Raw genomic sequence first — 16,586 nt, forward strand, 5'->3', positions numbered from 1 at the left:
ACGTTAGTGATATACACAAAATCGAAATATTCAGAGGTGACATGAACATGGAAAGCTAGGAACATAGCATGAAGAGAAGGGTAAACCACGAAGCGAAAGATTAGAAGTACTTCAAACGCAGTGTGTATCTTTTAACAATAAAAAAAATAAAAAAAATAAAAAAATATTTTGTTTAATTTAATAATTTTCTATTTATTTTTTCTATGAATAGAAAGAGATAATAACTTATTTTTGTTTATTTATTCCCCATATAGAGGATACATCTTTATTGTCCATTTTGCTGTCTGGCACCAAAGATATTCAAGGTTCAAGGTTCTTTATTTGTCACATGCATAGTTATACAAGTATAACACACAGTGAAATGTAGCCTGACACGCTCCTCGACATGTGCAAAAAAATGTTATAAATGTTATATGTCATAACAAGACAATTAGGAGATGGAAGTCTAACGTTATCTAAAATTAGTAACGATATTGGTGTTGTTAAAAAGCACCTCTTATGCCCGTTTAAAGGAAAAACTGCGCCTGCGTCAAAGTCAACGCCCATATTATGGTCCTCACAGAGCTCTTTTCAGTGGTATTTGTTTATTTTAGCCTTAGCACTGCTCAGAAACGGTACTGCTTGGATTAAAAATTTTAGGTTTACTGGGCTTTTTATTAGACAATAACAATATCGAATTTATTTTTTCCCTTTAACCAATCTCCTTCAGTAATGGTGAACCTTAAATCTACTACCACAAGGGGGCGCAGTCGACCAGAGCATCCTTCTGCTGCAGGTTGGCCTATAGCATGTGCTGAAAATTATTTTAGCTTTAAGTGCACCTTATTTGGTCCCATCATGTTTTAAAATCTTGCATCTGACTGCTGCTGTGGCGCATATGTCCGCAGATTATTGGCACGAGTGTCACAGGATGATGTGTTTGCTGCAGATGCCATTTGAAAATATAGGCAGTGTAAGCACTGTAGAATCTAATTATTTCTTTGCAAAACCTAATTAGGCATTAAAAAAGGTTAACGCCAGCGCCTGAAACGTTTTTGTTTAATAATCCCATTACTGACGGCTCATCATGTATAAAATGGTGCAGGAGGACACTAAGTTTCCACTTGTTAAAGGGAATCTCTGAGAAATAGTCGCAGATTTTTGACACTATCTGCGATCGGAAATTAGGGCTTGTAATTAAACTGCGGAGACTCAGCACAGCACAGAGTAAGTAAGGCTGCAGCGCCCTGCCTTGCATGCATTTTCTATGTTTAATTGATGATTCTGCCTGCCTGCTTCAAAACGTTATTACTATTTTATCTTTTTTCTTCTTCTTTGGGCATGACAGAACTCTCCGAACGATAGCGTACACTGAGACTAGACCTTGATGATTTTTTTAGGTGTCAGCTCCTCTCGGACCATTACCAGTCACTAGAGAGCTCAAGGTGAGAATTTAAATGAGAGAACATTATGTGGCCAACTTTTAATTTGGCCGAGCTCCCACGGAAGAATGGAGCGGGTATTTGATAAGTTTCGCAGAGAGAAATATGTCACAAAAATTATAATGTCGATGTTTTTGCAGAAATGTGGGACTTCGGGGACGTTAATGATACCAGTATAAGTCCCGCATTGCTGCTGGGTGGATGAGAACCAGCTGAGGAAGCTTTCTAAAGGTGAAGGTTATTGAAATCTCAACATTATCGTTTGAAAGCAAATGGGACAAATATATATCATTACTGTTTTATATTTATCACGATTTTGGCTTTTAGAAAGCCAGACTGCCTTTAAACATTTTAATGATTAGAAACCCCTTGAGATCAAACACCAGCATCAACAAACTCGCAGTTTCGAATAATTTACTCGATTTTTTCCTTTTCTGTGGGTCGAGTTCTGTGGGTTAGGAGCCCAGAACTTAAAATATGACACGATTTTTTTTCCTAAAAAGTAAGAAAAAAATATAATAGAACACAAACAGCGTAAGTCTGCCTTTAAATAAAATAAAGTAAAATAAAATCTAAAATAAACAATCCGGAAGCCAGCCAAAGTAATGATAAGCTTTGAAATTGTCTTGCCTTCATAATGTGGGGCCCTTCAATCTGTTTTTTCATTTTTTTCTTTTTCTTTTTCTTTTTTAAACTGTACTTAAATTTCGATTTTTAAGTGTTATTGTGGTTATTTATCGTCCGAGGACATGTACGACTATCAGTAACAGGGAAAACGATGCAAGTATTATACTTACAGAAATTGACTTCAGCAGAACAATATCTATTGTCTTTGATCTAAAGAAACACCCTTTTACGCATTACGCACTCACTTTATTCCGCTTTTAATCTTTTCCTTCAAAGCTTCTTCAACAGTTTTCGAGAGAAAAAAGAAGGGAAAAAAGAAAGGAGTGTGAGTGACAGACCAAAGCGAAAAGCTTCTTAAAGAAATAAACAGTCGTGTATGCTTAAAGGAATGCGCTTGTAGTGGCTCCATCTTAGTCTCTGAATCTATTCGGACAAAACAAACAGGGCGTGGAAGGGGATGAAAATCGGGACAAGCGAGGAAGAAGATGTTAAGAGAGAGTTGGTTTGATAGGGAGGAAAAGAAGGACACGGTGAATTTCCCTCAGACTGGTTAAAAGAACAATAAAACGAGTTATCAACAGACTCTGGCCTTTTTTCTCAAAGAATGCGTTTCAAGCTTATTTCACGATGACTGCAGTGATTAATGGTGGGTGTGAAACCTCTAGGCGAACTGATGAGGCCGAATGATATCTTTATATCTTCAGGTTTAAAAAGTGAAGTTGTACAATTTATACAAATGAATGTTTTTGCTTAATTTTTATCCAATCACGCGTTGGAAAAACATTTGAACTGCTTTAAAACTCCCAAAGAAAGCCGGAATAAAGTCAGACGCGTACCAGATCTCCCCCAAGGCTAAAGGAAAGACAAATATTTACATACCCGTTTACCTGCAGTAACTTGTCAGTTATTTAAGTTATTTATTTGAGTTTGCTGTGCCTGTTTTCACTTCTGTCAGCTGGTTAAAATATACTTTGTTCTCTTGGCAGATTTTATTTGGATTAGGGTTCTCTTACAATCGTAATATTTTTTTTCACAAAAGATAGAAAACAGCACACTAAAATGTTTTTGATTAAATATTTTAGGTTATACAAATTATCCCTTAATTTTATTAGACCATGCACAATTTTCAAAAGATATCCTGCAAGTGGTCATCTTACACATTATTGCTTTAACAGGCTGCTCTTATATAAGGCAAAATGACAAAAACAGCATGTTGACTCCTGATATTGGACCATCTTGTTGGAGATTTAGACCTGGAATATTTATTTGAGCTAAACACTTTTGGAGGAGATGTGATCTACTGTTTAACAGACAAGTGGCTCCAGTTGTACCACATTTTTGTCTGTTGTTTACATGTAGTGTGTTTTCTTCATTACATTTGTAACGACCCTCAGTTTGTGATGGCCATTACTGTCTGCTGCTGTATGTGTTTACACACTAAAAACTGTTTTATCACATTTTGCAAAATCTCTGAAATCTTTTTTCATGCCAGCCTTTTTTATGCAAGTGCTCAGAAATAAAACCTTCCCTGACATGTTGGCTTTGATTGACATAATGATCACAGAACACTTAAGGCAAATGAAAATGAACTTGTTTGGAAGGTAAAACGTTAAATAGATTTATCTTCCTGTAACAGGGGAGATGTGTACAATCATACTGTATTGTGTAGCCATTTTAAATGTATTATGTGAGCCCTTATTTCTTTTTAAAGTCTAACGTACATCTATCGATATTATAGCTCACATTATATGAAATTAGAGCAATTTGCATAGATGCACATAGGTCTGGTTTTTGTCTTTCTTTTTGATCAGTGTATATTATTTACTGATCAGTCAGGGTATCTGGTGTCCACGCTTAGCACTGAGCCAAAATCTATTGAGATAAAAAGCAAAAAGGGATCTACCAGAAAGCTGACTTTTCCCCTTTTTTGGAAGTAAAGCCATGTTTGTTTGTGGCTTGAATGGGGGTTCTATAATGGAACTGATGGCATCAGGATTGTCACCACAAATGGTCTGGGCGTTCTGCAAGGCTGTTTGACAGAACCTATTATGTCATTGGTCACGTCCCTCCACTCCTTGCTCGCTTGGTTTTGAATGGGAGTGAATTAATCAAATGGTTTGAGAGAGATCAGCCAACTTAATGCACTTTGTGTCAAGGTCTGCAGTGATCTGGGACCTCAGCCCCCTTCTACCTGGACTTCCTGCATCTGAACATATCCATGCATGGACTGTAACCTGGCTGAATCAAATTTCTAAAGGGACATTTATTATGCCACAAAAACTGAATTGTCTCTGCCCTTTTTTTCCCCAAGAGACTTTTTATAATATAGCATGAGTTGCCATTTCATCATTTCTGTAGGTACTTATTAGGTGTTAAATATACTGGTATTGAAAGTAGCTATGTGTCTATGGCACCATTTTTTAAAAATGTTATTTATGTAACAGGCTAAATCATATATTTGCGATGTTATTGGACTGTATGAGTCTGGAGTGGAAGACAATTTAAACAGCACATGGCTATTTTTTTATGTATTTTCTAACAAATCAGCCTGTTTACTATTACTATTTTGAAGTTTAGTTTATTTAAGATCTTGATGAATTTACTGCTAATAACAACCCCTAAAACAGAATTTATAACTAGATTCTGTTGAGGGGTGTTGTGACTGCTCACTTAATGACCACAGAAATCGAGGACTGTGACACCAATCAGATTGTTTCTTCATATTGGATTTACTTAATTTCCATGGAAATTCACTCCTAGGGTTTCTTGAAGTTTATCAGATTCCACCCGGACAACAAGCAGTAAAGCCTTTAAAAGAGGATCTGTTGGCTTCAGAAATGATCCTGAAATACATATATTTTTTAATCAAAACTCAGCCACCATCGTATTTGTTTTCCAGGAGTGTAAAATGGTCCAGAGTCGAGCGCCGTAACGTTATTGCTTTATCAAACACAATCAAAATGCGAATTAATCAAAGCACTCTGCGCTAGAGCACCTATGCATGAGCATTGTTTGGTTGTAATGGATGGCTTTAAAATTTGACGTTATTATTTCCCGTCATTTCTGGAAACAAATTGAACATTTATTGCATATATATTAAAAATTATACAGTCGTCAAGAGAGGCTGATGTCTCTTTTATTGAGGCGCACCGAGAGGTGAGGTCTCACCGGATCAATTTCCCTGTCTTGTTACTCCCGCAAGAGGATGTTTGGAAAATGCCTGCACCGCTAAATTGATTCAGAAACGAATTCATAACTTGAGGCGTTTAAGCAATTTTGTGGCGCCCAGTTTTTATCCCCAATCTTTTCTTTTATTTCGTGTTTTGATTGCTTTAAGCACCCAAACAAAGTTTTATACCGTGGAAACAGGTTTATTGTCAGTTCTGCGGCCTTTTGTCCACGTTTGCCTATTTTTCATTCTTTACAAAAAAATGCATTTAATACACTGGGTTTTGGGTGGCTTCGCAAACATAGCCATTAAGCAGTCACAATGCTTTTATTGTGCACTTGATCTCAAAATAGAGGCTGGTCTGACTCCAGGATCCAGACAAACCTATGGAAAAGGCCTTGTCTTTGTCTGCCTGTACGGAGATGAATGGCCCGTGTCAACCAGATGATTAGTTTGCACTATTAAATTGTCAAAAAGGAAGGATTTTTCCCTAATAGTGCCTTTTCGTGAAGAATTATGGAATTCAGAGTTGTTTGCGACTGCCGGGGAACTTGCAGGGCTTTGCAGGGGCGAGGGCGAAGGTCAGACAGAGTTCTCAGCGCTGCGTCCAGTGTAGCACAGCAGTCAGAAGGGAAGTGGAGACAAATGTAGGCTTATTTCCTACACCATGGGAAGATTAATACCTATTGTTCGAGATGACCGATATCCTTGCAGTGACATATGATTCAACAAACTGAGGTGGGTTTATCTTAACGCGCGATAAGTCACCCAATTCTTAAAACTTAGTGTGTAATTGCGCACCAACAACTCGGCACAAATGATCAGCAAATCGTCTAAGAACACTCATATAACTTAAATTGGAATTATTTGTTCAAATTTAAAATAACGAAGCTGCTGCATAATATCAAACGCACAAAATGTGCAGTCTTGCGCCAGATCTGTCGCTGCACATTGGCTGTCTTTCTGCACGCCCTGACAGTTCTGCTCCAGCCAGGAAACCCCCTTCCATCCCGCTCAACCTCTATTCTAGTGCCAACGTTTTGTGTTAAATGTTAACAACTTGGCCTGATTCATTTAATCGCCAACAAATCTGTGTTGACTCTAACACTCGCCTCCATTGTGCCCATTATGCGCCTGCCCTCACTTGAAGATTTATGTATTTTTGATATTAAATTCCTTCTGTCATCAAGACTGCTCTCTTGTTGACTTTTCTTGACCTGCCGACCTCGTTCCCCAAACTTTCCCATATTTAACGCGGGACCCGCAGCCTCCTCCCCACCAACTTCTTCTGCTCTGCCATAGCTGAATGCTCAGTGGCTCCTTTTGTTGGCATGTGCTGTTTGCACTGTTCTTGAACTTCAGTGCGCTGCCCTGTCCTCATCCTGTACTTTGAACTCTGCAGTAAAATCTTCCGTCGAAAAAAAAAAAACACGCATTGTTCGCCAACGGATGGAGTCAGTCCCTTAAATGTTGCACACTCTTTAATTTGCTATAAAACAGAGTGGACGGACTGTCCGAGCATCATAATTTGGCCGATGTGACGGATTATTATCTGATCCTTGATGCTCACTATCCACGCAGTCTTGGCTGGATTTGTGTGCTCCATCCACATCATCCAAACTGCATTCATCCTCTGTTGAATCAGAGTGACGGATGCCCGTACCTTTGCCATATATGACGTCCATGTCGTCTATACAAGCCTCCCTCTGGTTGCCCAGCTTGCTAATTAGTTAAACAAACGTTCATACTAATGATCCCACTGGCCTGGTGAGCTTCGGGGTTTTTGTTCGCCTACTTTCCCCCAACTTCCCCCGCTGGAAACTTGGCCCTGCTGACCCGAGCTATCACGAAGCTGTGTAGATGGCTGGACCGCCCTGTCCGGAGTCCAACCCCCACAGAGGGCAAAGGGCAGCGTCCAAGGCCCGGGAATGTCACCACCAGCTGCTTGCGGTGACACCATTTACAAAGGGGGCTTGGTGAGCAATCCTTCTATGGGTTGTCAGTGTTGTGACAGTGCTGTTCTGACATTTATTTACTTGTAGGATCAAAACTGACGGTTTGGCTTAAGCAAAGAGCCAAGTTGTACATTGGTTCAAAGGTAAAGAAAGCATCTGCTAATGCTTTATAAATTAGTTATATTCCACTAATAATGAGATGCTGGCAGTTGGCAGGTGATGAAAACTACCTGACTGGGGAGAACAGTCTGTAGATAATCTGTGTTAATTACTGACTCGTAAAACGTATTAATGCTAATAACTATAGACAAGAACCATACAATTTATCAGTGAAGTATTAATATGTTTAAATAAGGCATCAAATACAGAGGTTAACAACCTGGTAGACCCACGCTGTAACTTTTGCCATCGTAATTAAGGGAGGAAAGACCCCAGGTCTAATAGCATTGTGTTTGATCATTTGAAAGTCAGTAGTTAGAAATTTGCAGCTTTTTTCTTAGTGCAGTAAATAAATAAATAAATAAATAAAAGCGATCTGCAGTCTAACAGCGGTAAGTATCTATGAATTGCTAATACCAGCAACATTTAAACCAGAAAGTGCTTTCGCAGCAATGCAAAATGTTCATGCAACATATTTTTGTGTTTATTCATTAGACTGATTAATGAATGCATCGCCTGCCAGAGAAGTGATTAGTTAACAAGATTATTCCGATTAAATATTTAATAATGTTGTCATTCTTCCACCAATATAAACAGTGCCTGGGGTAAACTGCAGCAACGCAAATAGTAACGGTAATTATAGGCAATAAGGCGGTCATAAGCGAAAGGTTTGTGCGTTTATGTGAAAGCTATCCTGGGTTTATGTCCCGCTCTTCCTAAATTCAAACGTTTTTCTTTCTCTGCAGCGCGCCGTGCGGTTAACACTGGGCCCATTACACGTTGTCATTTGTGGCTCTTGGTGTTATTTGGACAATGTTTGGCCATTTACCCAGCCTGTGTCTGCGCGCTCCAAGGAGGTCTCGACAGAAATTGATACTAATTGCAGGGACTGTACACTGCTGGCTAGTGGAGCGCCTGCAGGCAGTTGGAGGACCTGCTTGTCACCGCCTAATTGACAAGGGCTTGTCTGTCCTGGGAGCAGCTGGTCCTAAGCACTGGCGCACAATCGCAATCTTGACACGGCCTCCACTCGCCTGAAGGAGTTTTGAGGGGAAACGCCGTTAAAGGGAGATTTATTGAATCTCCCTTTGGGTGACGCTGTATTAAGTACGCAATATAGGCTTATATCCACGGGTGCAAAAGGGAGTCACACTCCTGGTATTAATAACAGAAGGTGGCAATTAGGCCAGACAGGTGACATTTCTTGTGACATTATGAATCACAGCAAACAAGACAAGCGCGGGTAAATAAAGGCTATGTGAAATCGCTTTTAAGGAAAAGTTATTTTACTTTTCGCAGCTACATGACACACAATGAGCCTGTATGCGCAAATCGGATGACTTCAGGGGGATGTGTTGCACCAGCCATTCAGCTGGCTCAGACACAAATAACATCACCCCTCACAGTAAAATAATCAATTCATTATTCTGGCCTGTTTCTATTAGACCATGTCTTTATAGCTGAATGCATCAGGAGGAAAAAGCCAAGCAAGTATTGTTTTCGTCTGCAAGTGGAAAAAGGTTTTCCTGCACTTTCCCACTGCCTGTAAAGAAATGCTGCTTTTCTGGGCCTTTTGAACTGAAAATCGTGATTTTTCCCCTGGTGTTCTCCGGACGCGCTCCTTTCTTTCTGCGGAACAATGACAACACTGGAGCACCCCGCCGGTGCGCCACAGTTGGGGATCTCCATGATTGTTTTGGACATCTTTGGATTTCATCAATCAAAATGACTGCAGTTTTCCATAAAAATGCTGAATTTGGTCCTGGAACCGAGCGGGCAAGGTAGAAAATACGAAGCTGTCCTTCTCGATGATAAATGGCCATCCTTTGATTGAGCAAATAGAGAAATACGTGCCATAGTACTGAGAAACAGGCGAAGATTGTGAGGCGAGGACTCATGGTCTTGCGTCAGATCATGCCAGAAATGAATCACCACAAATCATTAGGCTATAAAAGCGACTGCATTTTCCCAAACCCTGGAAATCTGTAAGGCTTAAGAGCAGGCTAGATCTTAACTGATCCACACTTACGTAAAACTTAAGTAGCTTAATGGCCACTATTACCAGAACGATAAGTATTACGCACGCTTAAGAAAAATGTTAAAACTCTTTTTACACTAGTGCCATGAAGGTTATTTTTCAACTACTCAAGCCGAAACAGTGAGTGACAGACAGACATTAAGTTCACCAACGGGTGCCATATCATACCGATAATATTGGTCTTTATTTTACCAGGTTAAGTGTAACAAATGAAACGCGTGCTCATAAACTTAAAGGAGGTTTTGGCCTGGAACTATAGGGAGCTGGTCCACTATTCCTGCCCTCCCTCCCATCCAATAAACCTCTATTAACATGGAAATGTCACATCCCATTGACTAAAACTCAATTATGTGCAGACTCGCAGCATCTTTAGAGTGGACTAAAACTTTTAATTTCCCCAAAAAGCCGTTTTGATTTAATGGTCATTCAGAAGCCCATGAAGGTGTTCTATCTAAATGGCCTTAATGCCGCGGCTAATTATCCAGTATTGACATATTGTCCCGCCTCAGGTCAACAGGTCAGCAGTTGGAGATTAATGACACCGGAAGGAGGTTGTAGGAAGAGGTAACAAGGAAACCTGACTGTAATTTTTTATATTGCAATATAATACTTAAGATTTTGTTCACTTCAATGTTTTCGGCTATAACAGGCCGTGTAATGTTACTCAGACATTGTTGGGGTGGTTTTTACCTTCGTGTTTACTGCTCATATAAAATCCCATCAATGGCCCTCCTACATTATTTATTATTCAAATGAGAATTTATAGTTTCTACTTTATAAGTAGCGACTTTCGGTTTAGGTTTGTATCTTTCTTTTTGCTTTTATCATCACGGTTATATTTCTGTTTTCATATAGCGTATTTTCTTTTAATGATTTTAGGCTAGTAGTGCATTCTTGTAAGGACTCTTCCCCTCCCTCATTCCCTCTAAAAGATACAACAGAACTGACTGGCTTGTCGAGCTTGAAGAATTGTTTAATTTCAGAGCCCCGGCGTTTCCTGAGGTGAGGTCTGCATTGGCTGCTAATAGAGATCTAATTGATGGGCCGAGTCCCGTTTCCGTGCTCTCTCTCCCTTTATTGCGCCCCGGCGTCTGCTGTAAAATAGGTCTGTAATCAGATTCCGCCTATTCCTCCTGGAGCAGGATGAGAGCTCAGGGCTGCGGAGAGAAAGAGATGGGGCAAAAAAAGAAAGAACAGGGGGGAAAAAAATCGTTATTAAAAAAGTTAAGCCTTGAGTAGAAATTCAACATACTGTTGAGGCTTGATGAAAAAGAGGAAAGTCGGCTTTAACATACAAATTGCCTGACTTTTCTTTAAATAAACCCACATTATTACTATAGAACCCTCCAGTGCGGCTGCAGCACTCATTAGTGATTTTTTTTAATCTGTCAGAATAGCCTTTTTCTCCTTTGGGATTTATAGGTTTGCAATATTTTTTATACTGAACTCTTACAAGATTAATATAGATCTGTCATAAAAGGCTTTGATATTGCTGACAAATGCGCCTTCTATAATTATTATTTTAACATGGTTATATGTGCTTTCATGACTCGCACTCTTAGTTCATGATCTAATCAAATATCACACAGTCCACTGTTGTCATTCACCCAGAAGGTACAGAAGATGTCAATCAAATCAGACTGGCAGCAACAGAAACACACTGATTCTCTATTTTTTTATTTTTTTGCCATCTCCTCTGCTTCTCTCTCCATCTCCTATAGAGCTTCCTGGAAGGCTGTGATTGGCCGTCTGTCTGGGCAGTGATAGCAGCCCTGGAGCCGAGGATGATTGATGATGGCGAGGGCAAGGCCGAGCGCTAGCAGCATAAAGCCCCATAGATGCCTCAATAAAGAGCCTGGCTAGTGGAGAGCCTGGGCCCCGCTCAATAGGGCCCCTCCGCCTCTAAGGACCCACGGCTAGAAGAGTGCATGGAGAGAGGGAGAGGAAGAGAGGGAGAAGGAGAGGTGCTCTGTTGTTGGATAATCTGTTTAGCTATCGAGCCAGCAGCCGTCTGAGGCTGGATAAGTGCAGCGACGGATGTGTGTGGGGTGAAAATAGCAGGGGTTGGCTGGTGGAGTGCTGGAGGGGAGATACAGGGAAAGAGAGAGAGGGAAAAACAGAGCGAGAGATGGATCATACAGTCTCAGCATGCATAATGGAAAAAAGGGAAGCGGATGAACCAAACTGGAAATGAGATCTGCAGGCTGCTTTTCACACACACATACACGCACACTATAAATGATCAAAAGCCAAAAAAGTTGACCACAAGAAAGTGACTGGAGACTCAAACTGAGTGATCTGACCCCAGTGCTGCCACTCTGGTGGCCATTATTCAGCCTACAGATGCATAACTGCGGTGACCTTTGCTTCAGCAAATCAATGAGACCCTGCTAGGTTGGATTCCTTCGGTGCTGCGTCCACGGCTGTGGCCCCATGCAGCCCTGTTGCAACCCCTAGTTCACAGCAACTCTGAAAAGCACAATTAGGCAATAATCTGCTCCTACCAAGCCAGCTTTCAGCGACTCCAGCATGGCTACACGATGTCCTGCAGACCCTCCTGGCTGGAGTTGAGAGAATGGACTGTTGGCCTGATGACTGTTGGCCTGATGAGGGTCTGGAAAGATCAAAGTTGTAGGGAAACATTTTCCAGAGCTTGGGCTAATAAGGACGAATATTAAAAAAAAGTTTGCTATCAATTTACAAATAAATGAAAGTTTCATAACAGTTGCGGCCTGGTTTGAATGCGCTTCTCCCAAGAATACTTTGCACAGATTTTAACTCATTCAGATCTGCATTTTCTTCCGTTGGATTTGTATTGCATGTTAATGAACATCTTTGTGTTAACGCATTCTAAAAATAAATCTACCAAAGTTTTCACCAACTACATCTGCTCTTTGATTAATCTGCTCTTGCACACCATGCAATAATATTATATATATATATATATATATATATATATATATATATATATATATATATATATATATATATATATATATATATATATATATATATATCCATCCATCCATTCGCTTCCGCTTATCCTTTTCAGGGTCGCGGGGGGCGCTGGAGCCTATCCCAGCTGTCATAGGGCGAGAGGCATATATATATATATATATATATTCATAAGCACATGTCCAAACCATATCTCACAAATTTTAGAAAGGAAGTCAAGATTTTAAATTTAAATTTAGAGGTTATCTGGCACTGGACATTGAATGGAGGATTCTCACCTGCATGAAGATTCAAGGAAAGGTATAAGGGTTTGTAAGCTATATAAGAACAACATATCCCAGGACATAGTTACCGCTGATGTGTCCTTGCAGCACAGTGACAGGAGGGCATAGCATCGGAGGTCAAAACAATGGAGGTCAAAAATGGAATCACAATAACAGAATAAACACACATCTCCCAAATCTTACTAGTAACCCAGAGCACAAATTTCTCCAGTGAATGAAGGCATTGACTGTGAGGTCAGTTTTTATTGCCTTATGAGGTCAAAACTAATCAAGTTTTTGCTTTCAAGTCTAACGTCCTCAGGCTGTTGAGACCTCAAAGCAGTAGTTGACTGGGTGATTTTAGGTGAACCTAAGCAGAAGATTCAAGTCAACAACATTTTAATAGCAAATTGTAATTTTAGTAGATTAGAGAATGAGGAGAAGGTGTTTTTTGATATGTTATGATAAAACCAATATAAAGAAGGCATAGCTATAGCATGCTTTATATTTGTATGTTTGCCATGTAAGATGTACCAAAAGTCCAATAAATAGTCTAAACTTAAGATATTTGCAGTTATATTTATCACCGATCCAACATCAACACTAAATTGGATATCCAAAGTTGTATCAGTCACTGAATTTTCAAGTATTTGATCCTAAGGATAATTTTAAAAAAACAGGATAGACACACTGCAGACATACTGAAACAACAATCACGCAATTTCCTATTAAAGCTGGAAGCATTAAAGAAAAAACTCCATCTGTAAACTGAGTAGAACAGCCTGAACAAGAAAGAAATGTGATTCATTAAAGCGATTAAAGCCAAAATAGCATCAAAACCTACAGAACCTAACCTCCAGCAGTGGATTAGCAGGTAAAGGAAGAGTCAATGAATGTCAGCCAAAGAGTCAAACATTGAAGAAGGTGCAGGGGCTGTCCTTGAACAATGATGCCTTGCTGCTGACCTGGCCAAAATGCCCACACCCTGAATCAAAGGTGGTAGTCGACTGAGCATTTGAAATGACTGCTAAAGGTGCAAAAAAGTAGATGAGTCTTATAGAAGCACTACAAATACACATTTTCTTACCAAACACTAAAGAAAAAGTTAAGTTTGTCTTTTAGGATATTTCTATTGCAGTGCTGCAATAACCAGGCAAGAACTTTTAAAAGAAGAAAAAAACACTTAACTGGACAAGAATTAACCCTGAGTTAAAATATATTTTAAGAGCACTTTAACAAATTAAAAGTAGACTAGAAAAGAGGTACTTCTGTCAAAAATGGTGACAGACCAGTATAATCCACTCACATAAGGATTGATTTGAAATAAAGGTGGATGTAGAGATGTTCAAAATAAACATAAAGCAACATGATTGTAAATTAGACCTGTACTCAACTTTTGCCGTTTGTTGATTATTAATGTAGTGTATTTAACTAATTCAAAATATATAGAGCACAAATTATATCAGGACACTGAGCATTTTAAATTGTTTAATATTTTAGCAGCATTGCACAGGGCGAAAAAAATTCACAAACCCTCTTAAAGCAGGTTTAGGGCCACACTGTCTGATCAGACAGGACTTCGGGGTTTTTAGATGAACTGTATGAACTCTGGGGACGGACTTACAACAAGGAGAAAAATAAAAACAAAGGAGACAGCAAAGCTAGAAAACACTGGTCAGGTTTCAAGATTCAAACAACACAGGAAGACTGGTTTAAAAACAAACAAACGAACTAGGTTTATGAAATAAACAATAATGATAATGACTAATGTTCAGGAGTGTGAAGCTGCTTGGCTTTTCTGTCAACCCCTCTTATCCATGGCCTGTTATTAGGGTTTTGTAATCTCCTTATGATGTGAATGAATGACTTGTACTATTTACTAATGAACCTAAAACTGCCTAGCTAGCAACAAATTACATCTTATTGCTTTACAGTCAATTAAAGCCACAAGAAAAATCTGTGTGAGCAGTTCAAAAGCAATAGGTTGATGAAAGATAACAATCAAATGTGTCTTTATTGATTTGTGATTAGTGTGGGGGGCTCATTCGTGGGGTATCCATAACTTGATTTTGTCTCATATTTTAATTGCTTAATTGGAGTGATTATTTAGCAATGGGAAACCAATCCACCTGTTCCCCCCTCTGTACACGTGAATGAGTCAACAGTGCTTGAAAGTCATGTTGAAGCATACAGTTACAAGTTCTGCATTGCAAATAAAAGCCCCTGCATTCAAATCCTGCTTCTAAACTCCTTTTGCAGTAAATTATTTTTATGTGACATCCATTCATAATTTAATATTTTAGCTGGATGAGGTTAATCTGATTTAAACTAGTTTACCTACTAGCAGTCAGATATCTTAAAGGACCAGTAAAAAGGAAAGCCTCAGATGCATCCTTTGTCATAAAAATGCAATATTTGGATAGACTTTTTATTTTTATGGTGCGTGTCCAAAATTTGGTCTCAATGGTTCATAGTAATAAAAGCTGAAAAAGACTTTGTCTATATACACTCAAAGCGAAAGCTGGCTGTGCTCTTTTCATATTTGTGGTTGAAATGTTAATGTAGTGGCAGAGAACAATCTTCCAAATTACAACTGAAAGTACATTTAGTTCTTTGTCCTCAAACAATGTCTGGAAAATTATCTGTCAGATGTCAGACTCCAAAGTAAGTTGAGGGCAGTGGAAACTAGCACAAATTCACCTCAGTGGTGCTGGCTGGAGTTTATGGTGTTTTGGGTATAAATCAGGGGGATACATGCAATGTTCACTGATGCTTGTGTGCTGGAAACAAATTAGAAGGTTTGTAACAATTTCCCACTTTTTCCTGTAACCATTTAGAAACTGATGAGAACAGTTGCTCTAATTTTAAAAGCAAAATGTCTTCTCCTTCTTGCTTTAACGTGAGATGAGTTTAGCTTGTAGGCTAGTATAACACCTGAACTCTTTCACCATGGAGCCATCCTGTTACATTATGTGCAGAATTGGTGCAGGATTCTCTTGCTGAAATAAGAAAATTCATATTGACTTGATTACTGCATATGTTTCTCCACTATCATGAATGGTGCTTTCAGAGATGTTAAGTTTTCCATACTGTGTACACCCCCATACAATCCCTGGTAATAGTTTTTGAAATGTGCACTCGTAACATGAAGTATAGTCCCCCTTATCTGTGGCTGGGATGTACTCTTTGTCCATGGACTCCAAAACGAATTTCAAATTTTCATTGCCACAGGGCAGTTTTCCACTTCACTCTATCCATGTTGAAGAAGTTCAAGCCTGGAAAGGGCAATGCTATTTCTGGAATCTTCTCTCAGTATTTTATACGTATATTCTACGCACAGTAGTCTCAATGCATGCTTGATCATCCAAGTAAGTAAATCCAAAAAGTTGACACTGTTGATATGGATGTTTTTAATGATGGTCACATATTCAGTCACATTCTCTGAGTCTTTTAACGATATTTTATACTTCAGGTGATAAAATCACCTAATTTTTTGCATTTTTGCCACTTTTTATAGTCTTTTTTGGGCCCTGTCCTAATTGTTTTTTAAAAAGTGTTATTGAAGTAAAATTTAAAATGCATATGTATTTTTATTTATATTTTACTCAGCATACCATTTTTTGTTTTTTGTTTTGTTTTTGGAAATGGTTGTACAGCACGGACAAATCCAATATGCGTGCTCTCAGGTGGAGCTATTATCCAGCACTGAATTATTTCATATTGCTGCTGTTGTTGTGTGCATTGTTGGTGGGCAGAGGTTAACAAAAGGCCAAGACAAATCCAAGCCACCGGCGCTGGCCGCATGGGGAAATGTTGGCAAGCGAGCCAGAGAATAATCATAGGCTAATCTGATTTCCAGCTCTGATAATGGAGGCCAGGCTAAATAAGAAAAATTCCAGGCAAATTTGTGCAAATGAAAAAGGATTCCTCCTGACATAATGGTATGGTGCAAGGCAGCCTCTAATGAGCAATAATCTGTCTAAGAGCTTCTCTCTCTCT

At 39.2% G+C, this 16,586-nt stretch overlaps 1 long non-coding RNA gene across 3 annotated transcripts; it reads left to right on the forward strand.

The window, feature by feature from the left end:
* The first annotated feature begins 923 nt into the window (after positions 1-923).
* Positions 924-12,229, forward strand: LOC113031251 (uncharacterized). 3 transcript variants are annotated; one of them, XR_003273702.1, is made up of 4 exons: positions 924-1,206; positions 1,328-1,424; positions 1,562-1,652; positions 11,091-12,229. It is a non-coding gene; the product is annotated as an uncharacterized LOC113031251 (long non-coding RNA). The 3 variants fall into 3 exon arrangements; XR_003273701.1 differs by having other exon boundaries at positions 1,328-1,652; XR_003273703.1 differs by lacking the exon at positions 1,562-1,652.
* Positions 12,230-16,586: the final 4,357 nt, after the last annotated feature.

The sequence above is a fragment of the Astatotilapia calliptera genome, chromosome 2, assembly GCF_900246225.1.
Source record: "Astatotilapia calliptera chromosome 2, fAstCal1.2, whole genome shotgun sequence".
Lineage (NCBI taxonomy): Eukaryota > Metazoa > Chordata > Actinopteri > Cichliformes > Cichlidae > Astatotilapia > Astatotilapia calliptera.